Source organism: Astatotilapia calliptera, chromosome 4 (genome assembly GCF_964374335.1).
Source record: "Astatotilapia calliptera chromosome 4, fAstCal68.1, whole genome shotgun sequence".
Lineage (NCBI taxonomy): Eukaryota > Metazoa > Chordata > Actinopteri > Cichliformes > Cichlidae > Astatotilapia > Astatotilapia calliptera.
Window position 1 is genome coordinate 15,706,695 of NC_137425.1, and position 13,317 is coordinate 15,720,011.

Consider the following 13,317-nt stretch of genomic DNA (forward strand, 5'->3'; position numbering starts at 1 on the left):
TTCTTTATTTTACCCTTGTTCTTGTGCAGCACCACCCCTCAGCACATGCCCCTGTTATTTTATCTTACTTTTAAATTGTTGACTACTTCAAGAAAGCGCCTAAAAGACAGGGACCAGTGTTTATCATTACATATCTCCATTTTGAGTGTGGCTGTCTATCATTCCCCTGTTATTGATAGACCTCGGTGGAGGTTTTTTGTTTGTTTTTTTTTTACCTCTAAAAAAATTAATTGACTTTTTACAGTGACCCACTATGGTTAATAATAACATGTTCAGTCATGAGTGGAATCAAACCTTTTCTTCACTTTAGCATTTAACATTCCCAACCATATAATATGATACATTAATTAAAACACAGCTACTAAAACACAATTTTCTTAATGCAAACATCAGTAACTCAAAATTAGCGACCAAAGGGTTAAGTCTGCAGTTCACACTGCTGTGAAGCTACAGCTCTTTAGTCTCTGTCATTCTTCTGTTCTTGCAAACAAAACAAAGCAAGACAAAACATCCACCCTTCTTTTACAGGCTGGGTGAATTGTCTGTGGACATTCAATAATCCTAAAGTCGGCACCGTTTTTGTCTCAATATCAAGTCAGTTAAAACTTTTAGTCGTCAGTCCATCACAGTCCAGTCACATACATACATCCACACACATTCATACCAGAAGTTGCTGATAATGGAGTCTCACGCGCAACCTATTCGAGGCTCCATCACCAGCAAGATGACGTCATCATTTTAAAGGAAACAGTTCCTTGTTTGTGTTTCCTTCTTTGGACTGGATTGACTCGCTGCAATCCTTTTGGGCTTCAGGATCAGTGTCCCATATAAGTGAATTTCTCCCAAGCCCATTATAATCATGGAGAAAAAATACTTTGCGACTGTTTTCAGTAAGAATATTTTATTGCGCTTTAAAGTTCAATCTCTCAGGCCTGGATTAAAGAGCTGATTTGTTAAATCAGGAACTCACAAAATACCAAAATAACACCACCGGTGGATCATACCTCTCTGATGTTCTTATCTCAGTGCACTGTAACAAAAGCAAAAACAAACGTAACCAATAAAACACTCATATAATAACAGATACTGGGGCCCATTGCAAACATGTCCAAAGATCAAACCCTCTTTCTCTATGTTAGAGAAAGAGAACAATCCAAACCTCACTGATAGAATCAACCTAGTGTCAAACAAAACCCAAAAATCAACCAAAACTTCACACACTATATTGTGTAGGCCTACAGGCACCGTAACTCCTTTTTTCACTGACAAAGACATGTTGGATTGACTTGATTCAATAGTGGACACTGGTTACACACAAATGTTTTGCTTTGGCAGAAACTTAAACAACTGAGTCAAATCAACACAACCTTTTCATATTCTCTCCGAAATAAAACTCACATCATTCACTCATCATTTTCACTCTGTACCACTGCTCCTTATCAGGCTGTGTGAAGCACAGTACACAATTCAGTGGAGGCCTTAAGCCATAAACAGACATTACGCACAGACATTGTTTTCACAACCACACTACTTTAGACCTTGTCCCCTAAATCTACACAAATGCCCTCTGTGTGGCATAAAAAACATTTAACCAATAAACAATCAATGGCTTTTTGTTGTTGTGACCGACTCCATATTCGGATGTTTGTGTGCAGCATTTGTTAGTAAAGCATTCTTCATTGCATCAGCGTGTGTGTGTGTGTGTGTATCACTCTTCATTGCACAAGCTTGTAGATGTGTGTGTGTGTGGATCACTTCTCAGTGAATTGAATCAACATTTCGATTTTTTTTTTTTTTTTTGCACATGTGTGTGTCATTTCTCACTCAATCAACGAGTGTATATGTTCATATGTGTGTTTCTCTTCATTCTGAGTCAGTGAATGTAGATGTGTGTGTTTGTGTGGGTGTTTGTGTTCATCACTTTCCTGTTCTGGTGTTCTGGGTAAACCACGGCCTGAAGCGTGCCCTGGGGTCCTGCCCTCCTCCTTAACTTGACCCTTTTGCTTCTGTAGCTCCTTCAGGGTTTTGATACGCAGCTCAATCATCTGGATGTCAGTGCCAAGCTCCAGTCTACGCTGCTGCTCCAGCTCTTCCTCTGTTTCTCCCAGCCAAGTCAAGATTTTGTTCAGGTCAAAGTTCAGCTGCTGTCACTGCTGCTCGTTCTGCTTTGTTCTCATCTCCTTGCTGAGGTCCTGAGCCTGATTTCAAGTCGTGTGTCTGGGACTCCAAGTCTGATGGGTTCGATAATCAGCCAGCTCCTCCTGAGACATGCTCAGTTTTCTGCTCTGATGCCTTGAGCTCTTACTGAGGGGCAGAAACCTCACAATCTTTTCCGTCCACTTCAGATTCAAGTCCATCGATGTTTTCCTTGCTTTGCTCCACGGCCTTTTGCGGCTCTGCTGTTCGGCTCTTCTCAGAGGTCAGCTCCTGGCCGAGCCCCGACACCTGTGCCTTCAGCTTATTTTCTCCTGGTGTTTTGTCCATTCTGAGGTGCCTCTTGACCTCAGTTACTCCTCCTGTCTCTGGCACGCCCTTTTTGCTGCCCGACGATCATTGTTGGTCCGTCACTGTCCTGCACAGTTTTAATGCAGAGTGGTTAAGGTCAGCATTGTTTTGCTCGGCCTCACTTTTCATCTGGGCTTAATGGACGTCTCGTCACAGCTCTGTCAGCTGAAGCTGTCTTTTTCCATATGGCAAGAGTGTGAAGAGTGTGTGAGAGGGGTGTGTCCGATCAGGCACAATGCTGGTGGCTTTGCGAGTGCCTCGTTTTCCAAATCCAGATGTTTATTTGTCACGTACACAGCAACAGAGAGAACAGTCTGTTGTTGGGATGGCTGAGGTCCTTCACGATCTTCCTGGTCTTGGTTCAGCACCGCCTGCTGTAGATTGAGTGCAGGTCAGGGAGCTCGGAGCGGATGGTGCGCTCTTCTGATTGCACAACCCTCTGTAGAGCTTGTCTGTCCGGCATGGTGCTGTTCCCAAACCAGACAGTGATACAGCTGCTCAGGATGCTCTTGATAGTTCCTCTATATAAGGTGGTCAGAATCGGTGGTGGGAGCCGGGCCTTTCTCAGTCTTCTCAGAAAGAAAAGACGCTGACGGAAATCTCCCCGTGTAGTGAAACGGGCCTTGGATTTAACGCTCTCCGTCTCTGCTGCATGAGATCGTTTTCCTGCAGCACTGTTGACGTTTTCAAGTTGTTGTTGTGGGTCCAGCTGCTTTAGCATTTGGTCAGGGTCACATCAAAGATGGTAAAGGAGAGAGCAAAGATGGTAGGGGGGAGAGCAGGAGTCCGGGGTCAGCCTCGGCTTTTCCGGGTGACAAAGCAGCCTGTAATCAAGCATAAAGAGAAAAAACAAAACAAAAACAAAACAAAAACAGATGAACAGGAAAATGATGTTATTTTGGCTGCGTTATTCAGAGGGGGGAGAAACAACGGGACCAGGCCCTGTGTCAGCCTTCTCTCCCCCTTTTTTTGTTTTTTCTCTCCATATAATCCACTCATGACCCACTAAGCTGACAGGACAACACAGGTACATGTTAAAATTCTTAAGATCATGTTTAAAAGCACAAAAAATTGGAATTTTCTTTCATTTAGTAATCACTTGTATTAATCAATCAGCAGAAAACATGTCACAATTTGACTTTTATTAACCACTAAATTTGTCGTGTCTTTTTTTTTTTTTTTGAAGTTAAGTTGTTGTCCTGCAACCCAAGGAGTTTATTTGTTAGTAGTGGATAAACTTTATTATTTAACGGCGGGTATATGTTAAGTTTCACTGCTTTACTTGCTGGAAAATCTTCACGTGTTCATGGGTGTAAGCTGTTTCTTCATTGCGTGTATGTGCGTTTGTAAATGGGCTAATTTAAAGTTTTTTTCTCAAACGAGGCATTTCTCTAGCACGTGCCTCTCTCTCACACATTTCTCTGCTTGTGTGTGTTTTTGTTTCACCTTTTTGTTGTGATGTTCCGGACGCCTTCCCAACCTCCACAAGTCTGTTGGCCCCAATTTTATGTGTTAAAACTTCTCTTAATTTCTCCTTTAATTCTCTGCTAGCTGCTGTCTTTTTCACCGCTGCTGATTCTTGCTGAGTTTGGTTTCCATTACTATAATTTGCTTCGGCCGCTGTGCTTGTGGGGGCAGTTGGTCCAGGCCCGTAGCCACCTGTATCAACACACTGAGAGATTTATTTAATATCATTTTCATCACTGTTAAATAGACCAGCAGGCAAGACGCCCACCTTTGCACTGCAGACTACATGCCAGTCTCCCAACACACTCCTCTCTGAGTTTCAGTTTTAAAACCCAACATCATTCACACGCTAGTCACTCAAAACCTTATTTGTAATATTATAATCAGCAAAATCAGAGTTTTAATTACAGGCATGTATCATTGTTTGCAACTCATAATTATAAAGCTCAAAAACATGCTAAACAGCAACAAAAGTCCTCTGTGCGCGTCACAGCTCATTTGCATGTTCACACACAATCTAAAAATAGCTCGCAGCGCTGCAGCTGCACCTCACCCACAATCTCACACAAAGCTCAGAGAAAACTCTTTTATTTTATATTACAAAGACGTCTTATATTTACAATCACTGACAGGCCTGACAGATGCAGCACCTAACAAATTTCGACAAATTTAACCATAACGGGTCCAACCGAAGAAAGGTAACTTTTTTGTAATCAATTAAACAGTATCTGTTACTTCTGGAACCGTTTCTGACCTAACTTCTAAAATCCCTAACTCAATTTAACTTTGTCCAAAAAAGCACATCACACCGTTCCAAACGGTGAGGAGAATCTAACTCCTAGCTTATTTCAGGATGCCCTGTACCCCACAGATAAGCCAAACTGAACTAACCCTGTTCGCCGACAGGTCAAGACCGCGCGTCCACGGCCAGGAGGGAGCGTAACCTCCGGGCTATGCGCTTCTTAGCATCTTCCAGTGCCGTCCTATAATAATTTATAACAATTTGAAACAACAGTCAACACCCTAAAACAAGAGTCTGACTAAGGCAAGTCCCACCTAGAGGTCAATGGAGCCAACCCTCACTTATAATCACACAGGACCACACTTATAACCAATTTGGACTTTAACCAACAACATGACCAATTCCCTAACAAACTACTTGAGCCTTTATCTCAATGCCTTGGGACTCTAACCCAGCATTTCTTTCATTTCCTTGGGACTCTAACCCAGCATTTCATACTTTTTCAACTTCATTAAAGACTCTTAGCCGACTTTAACTGCATAACACACGCGGATCCTCATCACAATCAAAACAGACCCTCTACCAGTAATTTCAGTGAGTAGACTTTAATTTAGTCATATCCAATTTGGCACACTTTGGAAATAATTCAACAGGTAGTGCCTTACCTTTAGATAAGCCGGCTTATGCCCACTCACGTCAGACCACTGGCTCGTGCCTGTCCGTTCGACAACCTCGGACCGTCCGAACTTTTAAATTCCACCCCAACACCACAGGACGAGCCCCCAAAATGTTAAGGTTCAAAAATATTGGGGATGGAGACAAGAGAAAAACCACAATAACAACACTGGTCCGGTCGGGTTGAGTCAAACGATGATTTTAATGATCACACACGTGGGAGATGGAAACTGTATGCAGACAGCATCAGATCTCAAAATGGTGGAGCATTGCTCAAACTGTTATAGCCTCTGGTGCCTCCCCCTTATCATAAAAAGCCTAAACATTCACATGCTTTCTTTCACACAGCGCCTAAGCTACGACCTTGGCTCCCCGTTTATCTGCTCCTGCTGAGATGGGGCAGAAAACTCCAGCATATTCTGTTCTCTTCTAATCAGACAAATAAGGCGATGACTTTTCTGCAAACAGCATTTCTTATAACTCAGCAGTATAATGCATCATAAACAATATCATTCATTCACAACAAGTCAGCAGTTTAATGTAATGCAAATCAGTTTAACTAATGCAATAGTTATCAGCTTCTTCTAATTCAGGAGAATAATGCAAACTAAAACTACATAATAATTCACAATCTTTAATTAGGGGTATAACATGGCATAAAATAATATTATAATCTAACAGGTTCAAAATCACAACACTGGTCCAGGAGGGTTAAGTCAAACGATGATTTTAATGAACACACGTGTGGGAGATGAACACTGTACGCAGACAGCATCGATCTCACTCGAACAATACACAATCAGTTGTTTTTATACCATCAGGGAATGTTTATGACGCCCCCTCATGCGTCAAGCAGATACAATACATGCATAAGTTTCAAAACCACAAATGTTCTGGTGACGACTTTTGACACAGTGAAAAGAACGTCGCCTCCATCTCCATGCCAGGTGCCTTTCCTGTAGCACTCTCGCTTCTCCAAAACCTCAGGGCATGCTCTGCAACAAAAACTGTCAATTCTGCAGACTCAAAATGCAGTTGCAAGAAAAATATGTCTGAACTCTTACCTAGAAATGAATCTACCTAAGATGTGTGTGTATATGTCTCCCGATCTCAATTGCACTTTGTTTCACCTCTCACCTCACCTACTAAAACTCACAACCAGACAGAGGCCACTCTCATATGTGTAACAATCTACTAAAACTATATATGTAATATATTGAATAAATGCTTTAAATAAATGCCACTACTCAAAGCTTAATATTAAGATTATAAATGAATAAAAGATAACAATGAATAACCTGGTTATTCAAATAGCCTCATCCAGACAGCTCCTCAAAACAACCACCAAAAAATGCACACTTTACAGAGGAAACAAAGACATTTTAGAAGTACACTTCCTGACTTATTCTGAGTCATCTGTTACCAAGCAAATTCAAACGCAGCAGGTTGCTGAATACACTCAGGCCTTTATTCAGGCCTGTTTCTAGATTATATGTGATATATGTATTGTAAGCGTGTATGCAATCCTTCCATAGCTCTAGGCCACTTTACTCAATAGATCGGCCGGACATCGCGCCGGACGAGGCTTCTGACCATCAATTAACTGACCGAGCTTCAACTCTTTAATAAGCACCAAAATGCAATGTGTATAAAATGATTACAGTTGCTCCTGCAATGAAGGATTATCATATGATTATGATACCACCTCTAATACAGACTTTAATGTAATGTTAACAGCTTCGATAAATACTTTAATGCAATGCTGATTAATGCAATAATAAAGATGATGGTTATGAACAGTAGCAGTAAAATAATTTCTTTAATCCTACAGCATATTATCCTTACACCTTAAATGAGAATAATCTGAATTTTGCATTACAGTAACAATAAATTACTTTTGCATCCAATTTTTATTTCCTTTCTAAAAGAAACGAAGTCAAGAGTGCAGTGATGAAGAAATTCAAAAAGCGGAAATTAATTAAGGTAAATTTATAATCTGACAGCAAAATCTAAAAACAAATATCTTCTAAAACTGCCTCAAAAGTAAAAACTGACTAACAAAAATGTTCTCAGAATCACTTCAGTGAGGATCGTTTCAAAGTCTTCACAGTGAGCTCCAAAGAGTTCCTCAAAGGGGAGAATGTAAATCCAGATGTCAATGGTAGGTGAAGTCACTTTATGAATGAACATACAGTGACTTAAGGTATGTTTTTGTGTAACAGAAAATTTATTGCTCAGATTTATATTTCTTTTCAATTTTTTTACAGAAATACCAAAACTTAAGGAAATTTTGAAAAATCTGAATGACGCTCGTTCAGAGACATTAAACTATGTGTCTGGAGCTCATGGGATTCTGTCTTTGATTCAAGGGGCCAGAAGTGGAGAAGTGGTAAGAGCAGGCAATAAAGCCTATTCATTTTCTTAAAAGTCATAAAAATACGGAAAATAAAAATGTTCATAGCCACTAAAGTGTATTCATCTATTGTAAGATATCCTACCATTCACTGAAAATGTGGGATACTGGACATCATAAATCTATATGTGGTAATATATTAATAGTGACTGAATAAGGAGAGATAATTTGGAAGAACTGAATATTATTTATTGAGAAACAGAATTTGATGAAATAGTTATTTACCAATTAGACTCCAATGAACCAATGAGAGCACAGAAATGATGGGAGTTAGGACAGGACCCCGAGAGTCTGGATTCTTGGCGTAGTGAAGATGGTAGTTTGGATGGGGCTCTGACTTAAGGTTGAGGTGATGAAGGGGAGGAAGCAAGTTGTATGAATGAGAGTCTGAAATGCAGAATGACAAAAGATCATATAAAAGCACAGAGAACAGAGGATGATTGATTTGCAGAAGGCAAAAAATGATCAGACTAGAGTAATGAGTTCAATAGTGTGGAAAAATGGAAGTGACATAACGAATAGACAGAGGCAGACAAATGATGACAGACCTATCTGACTGAACTTATGCATGAGATTCCTGTTAAAAGCCTGGGTTTCTCAAGACCGCCTCAAAAATGAGTAAAGAACCATTATGTGATGTTTTACTGCTTTAAATAATGATCTTTCTTGTATTTCAGGTTGAACAAAAAAACGATGTGTGTGCAGTCCTTGAGGGAAACTTGAACATCCAACTTAATCGAGTCAAAAAAGCAATTGAAGACATTACAAAAGCTTTTGAACAACACCTACGTGAGGGAGTTGAAAAATCCCAAAATTTGTGTGAAAGAAAACTGAGGTCCTTCTTATACCCCAGTGTATGTGTTTTAATTACAACTGGAACAAAACCTCAGGATACTTTGTGACCATGTGTTTAAAAAAAATTAAAAATTCTGTTTTGTTTCAGAAAACAAGAGAAAGATCTTTTCACAGGACACTAAAGTATGCAGTTAGGAATGATGGCATCCAGAAACCAAGGATAGGAAAACCTAAAGACCTCAACATGATATTAGCGTCTTGTTTGACTGAAAGCATTGATGAAAAATTCAGAAAGACCTTCCCGTGAGAATAATCTAATTCTGAACAGCACCAATATGTACAACAATACATGTATCCAAATTGCACTATATCATAAACTTGCTAATACTGCTATTATAAACCACATCTTTGCCCCATTCAGAAACGACCTAAAATGTGGAAATTTCAATGGGGCCATTGATGCGTTTTCACTCAGCACTGATTCACTGATTGAAAAGTACAAAAATGTCGAACTGCAACTGACATTTCTCCAGACCGAGGTAAAAGAACTTCTCTATCCATGAACCTGTTAGCTTAGCTATTATTAGAAAGTCATTCAAACACTGAACTTGTGTTATTTTACCTTAATGCTGTTTTAAATAATGTTAATCTGTATTTCATGTTTCTAAGGAAAAAAAAATGAAGACAAAGCTCAACAAAACCATCCTCACACAAAAGAAATTGATCTACAACAGTCTGACAGAGACAATCAGGAGTAACATGAAAGGATGCTACAAAGGTAATAAAGAGGTGAATTACCTTATTTTTTGCACTATAAGGCACACTTAAAATCCTTTAGTTTCTCAAAAATCCGGTGCGCCTTATGTATGAATTCTGGTTGTGCTTACTGACCTCCAACCGTTTCATGTGGTACACGGCATTCAAAAATCTGTCAAAAAATGTTTTAGTACGACTTTGGTAAGCTACGAAGCCGCACCGCTTGATGGATTGTCTGAACACTGCGGCTACCGCAGTCAGGAGCCTCACAGAGTAATCTGGGCCCAAACGCCGCTTCAGGTTCCAAAGTCAAACAGTGCAGCATCACTGAGAATTAAAAGCTGTCTGAATTCTTTCATCTTTAATAAAATGGTCACTGTCGCTGCTTTTCCAGGTGTAACAATTAAGTTTAACATCCAGACGTCCATGAAAACAAAATTTATCAAATTTAACTGGGTTAGAAGTTTGCAGGACGTTAGCTCACTAGTTTCCACCTAAATGTGATATACCATGTTCTGACTGAGAGATTTCTCAAAAAATCAAAACGTATAGCTCTGCTATCACTTCAGACATAAATGAAGAGAGAAAACTAAACAGCAGTGACTTTTGTAGGGTTACTGAATGTTGAGAAGTGTTAGGTGAGGGCTAGTTCTTTTAGGTTTAGCAGCTAACAAGATGGTGTATCGGTCAGGATACAGGAAGGAGGACAAGATGCTTCCACTTTGCTGGATTGTCACCGCCGTAATAAAACTGTAATAACAGTTTTATTACAAGCTGTCTCACTCTAGTCTAAACCACAGTATTCTAGTACATTTCCACTGAGAGATGATTCCCTGTTATCTACTTCTACAGACAACTGTGAGCGAGAGTCTCCAACATTCTACCACTAAAGGACACGTAGTCTAATGCCTTTATTATCAGGGCCGTGTCCACTTAATACTACACTATACAGTTATATGACATTTTGGTTAATATAAAGCATAGCATTGAGGCGCTTCAGGTAATTTTCATTTTCACATTTCACATACGGAAGTGGAGGAAGCAAGAAGAATGAGTTGAGTAAAGTTTGACTTATCTTACTGTTTTGTTTTGCTTAATGCGCCTTATGATCCAATGCGTCTTATGGTTAGAAAAATTCGGTATTTCTATTCAACTGTGCATGAAAATGATTGTCTCCTTGTAGAAGCAGCAGCATTTGAAGGACCAGGCACCCTGAAGAGGATGAGGGTCACTATTGAGAGACATGTGGAGTCAAAGAAGTACATGTTTGAAGAGGCAAAAAATGCCATGTTGGAGCAGTTGAACGATTTGAAGGTTTTTTTTTTCCAAGCAGTCTTGAAACATATCAAACCAATAATTTATCTCTTGTCCAGTTATTCTTGGATTCAATAGTTGCCTATTTAAAAAGTAACAAAGGTTTTGATGATAAATTAGGAAACTGTCCTGAGGACACTGGAGGAAACCATGGAGGATTCCATTGAACACTCACTCAAGACTGAGGCCTGCTCACTGCCAGGTAAACAGAATATATAAAGTATTAGGAATCCTCTCAATACAAACACTAACAATAAATATTTAATAAAAACAAATACTTTGTTTTTAGATGTTTTGGAACATCTTGAGATGGTGAAGAAACACTGTGATGAACTTAATGGCGATCAAGATGAAAAAAAGTAACCACACTGGGTAAATCTTAAAATGTCACAAATTGTTTAAAAGGCTGTGATCATGAACTATTTTTCTGATTATTTTGAACAATGTTTTTAGTGCTGTTAGCATTAATCATGTTAATACACGTCATCAAAGTTAACACGATAAACATTTTTAATGCACTCAACCCATCTGTAGTGCAGAATAGACAAATTTCGGACAAACTGCCTGAAATGCGTTGACAGAAACATTCAGAGGATTTTGAGTCAGAGTGTTCTCCAGATGAGTTAATTATTAATCGTATTAGTCGTGATGACGGCGTTAGCGTGAACTTCTAACCCCTCACAGGGACTAATCTTCGTTAACTCGTTAACGGGGATTTGCCAGTTTTGACGTGTTAACATGGATCGGTTCACGTTAACGAGATTAACGGTGACAGCACTGGTTTTTATTTAAATTTAACTGATCCATCCAGCACCCATTTTTCATTTGCTCCACAGAAACAGCTGAGGCCTGATAACCCACAGGACATCCCTGAGGAAACACTGATTAGAGACACGAGGTCTTTACATATTATCACAGTAATATTTGTTTTGCTCTCTTTTAATGTTGTGTTGATGTGCACTTTTGACTTTTTAATGAATTTTATAGAAAAAGCATCTTGAATATTATAGATATCAATTAAAACTGCTAATATTAAGGTGTTAATCACGAGGGTCTAAATCATGTTTTGATTTCTTTCTTTTTAAAAATTTGTTGTAGTTTTTAATCCCTTATAGCAGAGCGTGAAGACATGTAATGCATTCTCCATTCAAACCTGAGATTTATGATTTTAATTGTAAGAGTCTGAGATTACAGTTTCCAAAAGCATTTTGATTTTTTTGCTTGTTTTAAATATCATAATTTAATGTTTTAAGTTGACGTGTATACTGTTGGTTCATTGGGACGGGAACATTTATTTTAATGTAAGTGCTTATCAGTTAAACATTGAGCCTCATCCAGCACTGAAAAGGTACCAATTTTACATCACAGTTCTAATGACAAATACTTGTTTGTTGCAGTTATACAATATGTGTACATGACAAATAGTGAGAAATGGCTCTAAGTAAAGCTGCAGGAAATCATCAGCTACTTCTGTCATCTCCCTGCCATTTTGCTTTTTCTGGGTTTGGAATTATTGGTGAATATATTACAGTTTGAGTTTAGGTTCAGGTTGTTTCTTTGTTATTTTTTGTTACGTTAAATGTTTAAAATTTTAATTACTTCTGTGCATATTGTTAAATTCCTGTTTTGATTTTTGTCTTCAGTAATTCTCTCGTGTTTCTTCCACCCACCATACTTTATTTCTTCATGAAACAGTTCATTCACGTTTAGCATTTACTGTCATGTTTCCTGTAACCTTAGTGATGTCATTACAAAAAGGTACTAAGGTGCTTCCTTTATTACACTGGTGAAACAAAGATATTTACATCTCATAATTTTAAGTGACCATACAGTTGTTGAAGAAAAAGATGAACCAAACTGAGATTGTTGCATAGAGCATTTAAATGTTAATTAATCCAGCACACTGTGATGCAGCTAGTATATCATTTAGTTTTCTTGCTTCATCTGTACTGATTCTAAAAGAATGCATGCATTTGATATTGTATACTGTTCAATAAATCTTACGTGCAAGAAAATATTTTTTGTAATTATTAGATAGAAACAGTTTTTTTTTTAACCCAGATCTTTTTACCCTAAAATCACCAAAAAATTGATTGCATTGCGTGACAAACATACAGTGGTGTGAAAAAGTGTTTACTCCTTTCCTGATTTCCTATTTTTGTGTTTGTCATACTTCAGTGTTTCAGAACAGCAAACAAATTTACAAATCAAACAAAAATAATACTAGTAAAGACAAAATGGAGTTTCTAAATGAAGGTCCCAAAAGGTTGATTCTGTTCATCTGGACGTAGCGTCAGAGGGAGAAACATCCTTATCTAAGTGACTTCTTCAGTCTCAGCTGACTGCAGGTTTCTCCAACCTTATAAACAGCACATTGCACAAGGACTGAAACTAGCCCACTGAATAAACAATGGACTGCAAGGTCAGTTTCTTGATCATTAATATGCAAATTGTCATGACCATTGATTAGTTGCCTTGAGTACCAATCACAGACTTTGGGAATGTCTACAATCACAGCATTGTAAGATGGCGAAAGATGTACCCTTAAACCCCCTCCTCGATTCAGAGATGATCTTTGCCTTTTCACGTAAATGCCCTCCTCGACTCCCCATTCAAACCAGCGTTCCTTCCTAAATCCCCCGTTTGAGGA

The 13,317-nt window shown here is 38.7% G+C and overlaps 1 protein-coding gene and 1 pseudogene across 3 annotated transcripts in view; one reads left to right on the forward strand and one right to left on the reverse strand.

Annotated features, from left to right (window-relative positions):
* The window catches only part of LOC145428256 (nuclear GTPase SLIP-GC-like), a 34,260-nt pseudogene extending 21,578 nt beyond the window's left edge, over positions 1 to 12,682 (forward strand). Inside the window, exons 10-20 of the transcript XR_013908512.1 lie at positions 7,318 to 7,372; positions 7,463 to 7,550; positions 7,657 to 7,778; positions 8,480 to 8,656; positions 8,746 to 8,900; positions 9,019 to 9,136; positions 9,267 to 9,375; positions 10,537 to 10,667; positions 10,788 to 10,869; positions 10,957 to 11,026; positions 11,504 to 12,682. The product of XR_013908512.1 is annotated as a nuclear GTPase SLIP-GC-like (transcript). The remainder of the gene's footprint in view (positions 1 to 7,317; positions 7,373 to 7,462; positions 7,551 to 7,656; positions 7,779 to 8,479; positions 8,657 to 8,745; positions 8,901 to 9,018; positions 9,137 to 9,266; positions 9,376 to 10,536; positions 10,668 to 10,787; positions 10,870 to 10,956; positions 11,027 to 11,503) is intronic.
* The window catches only part of ccp110 (centriolar coiled-coil protein 110), a 664,638-nt gene that overhangs the window by 385,764 nt on the left and 265,557 nt on the right, over positions 1 to 13,317 (reverse strand). The window lies entirely within an intron of this gene.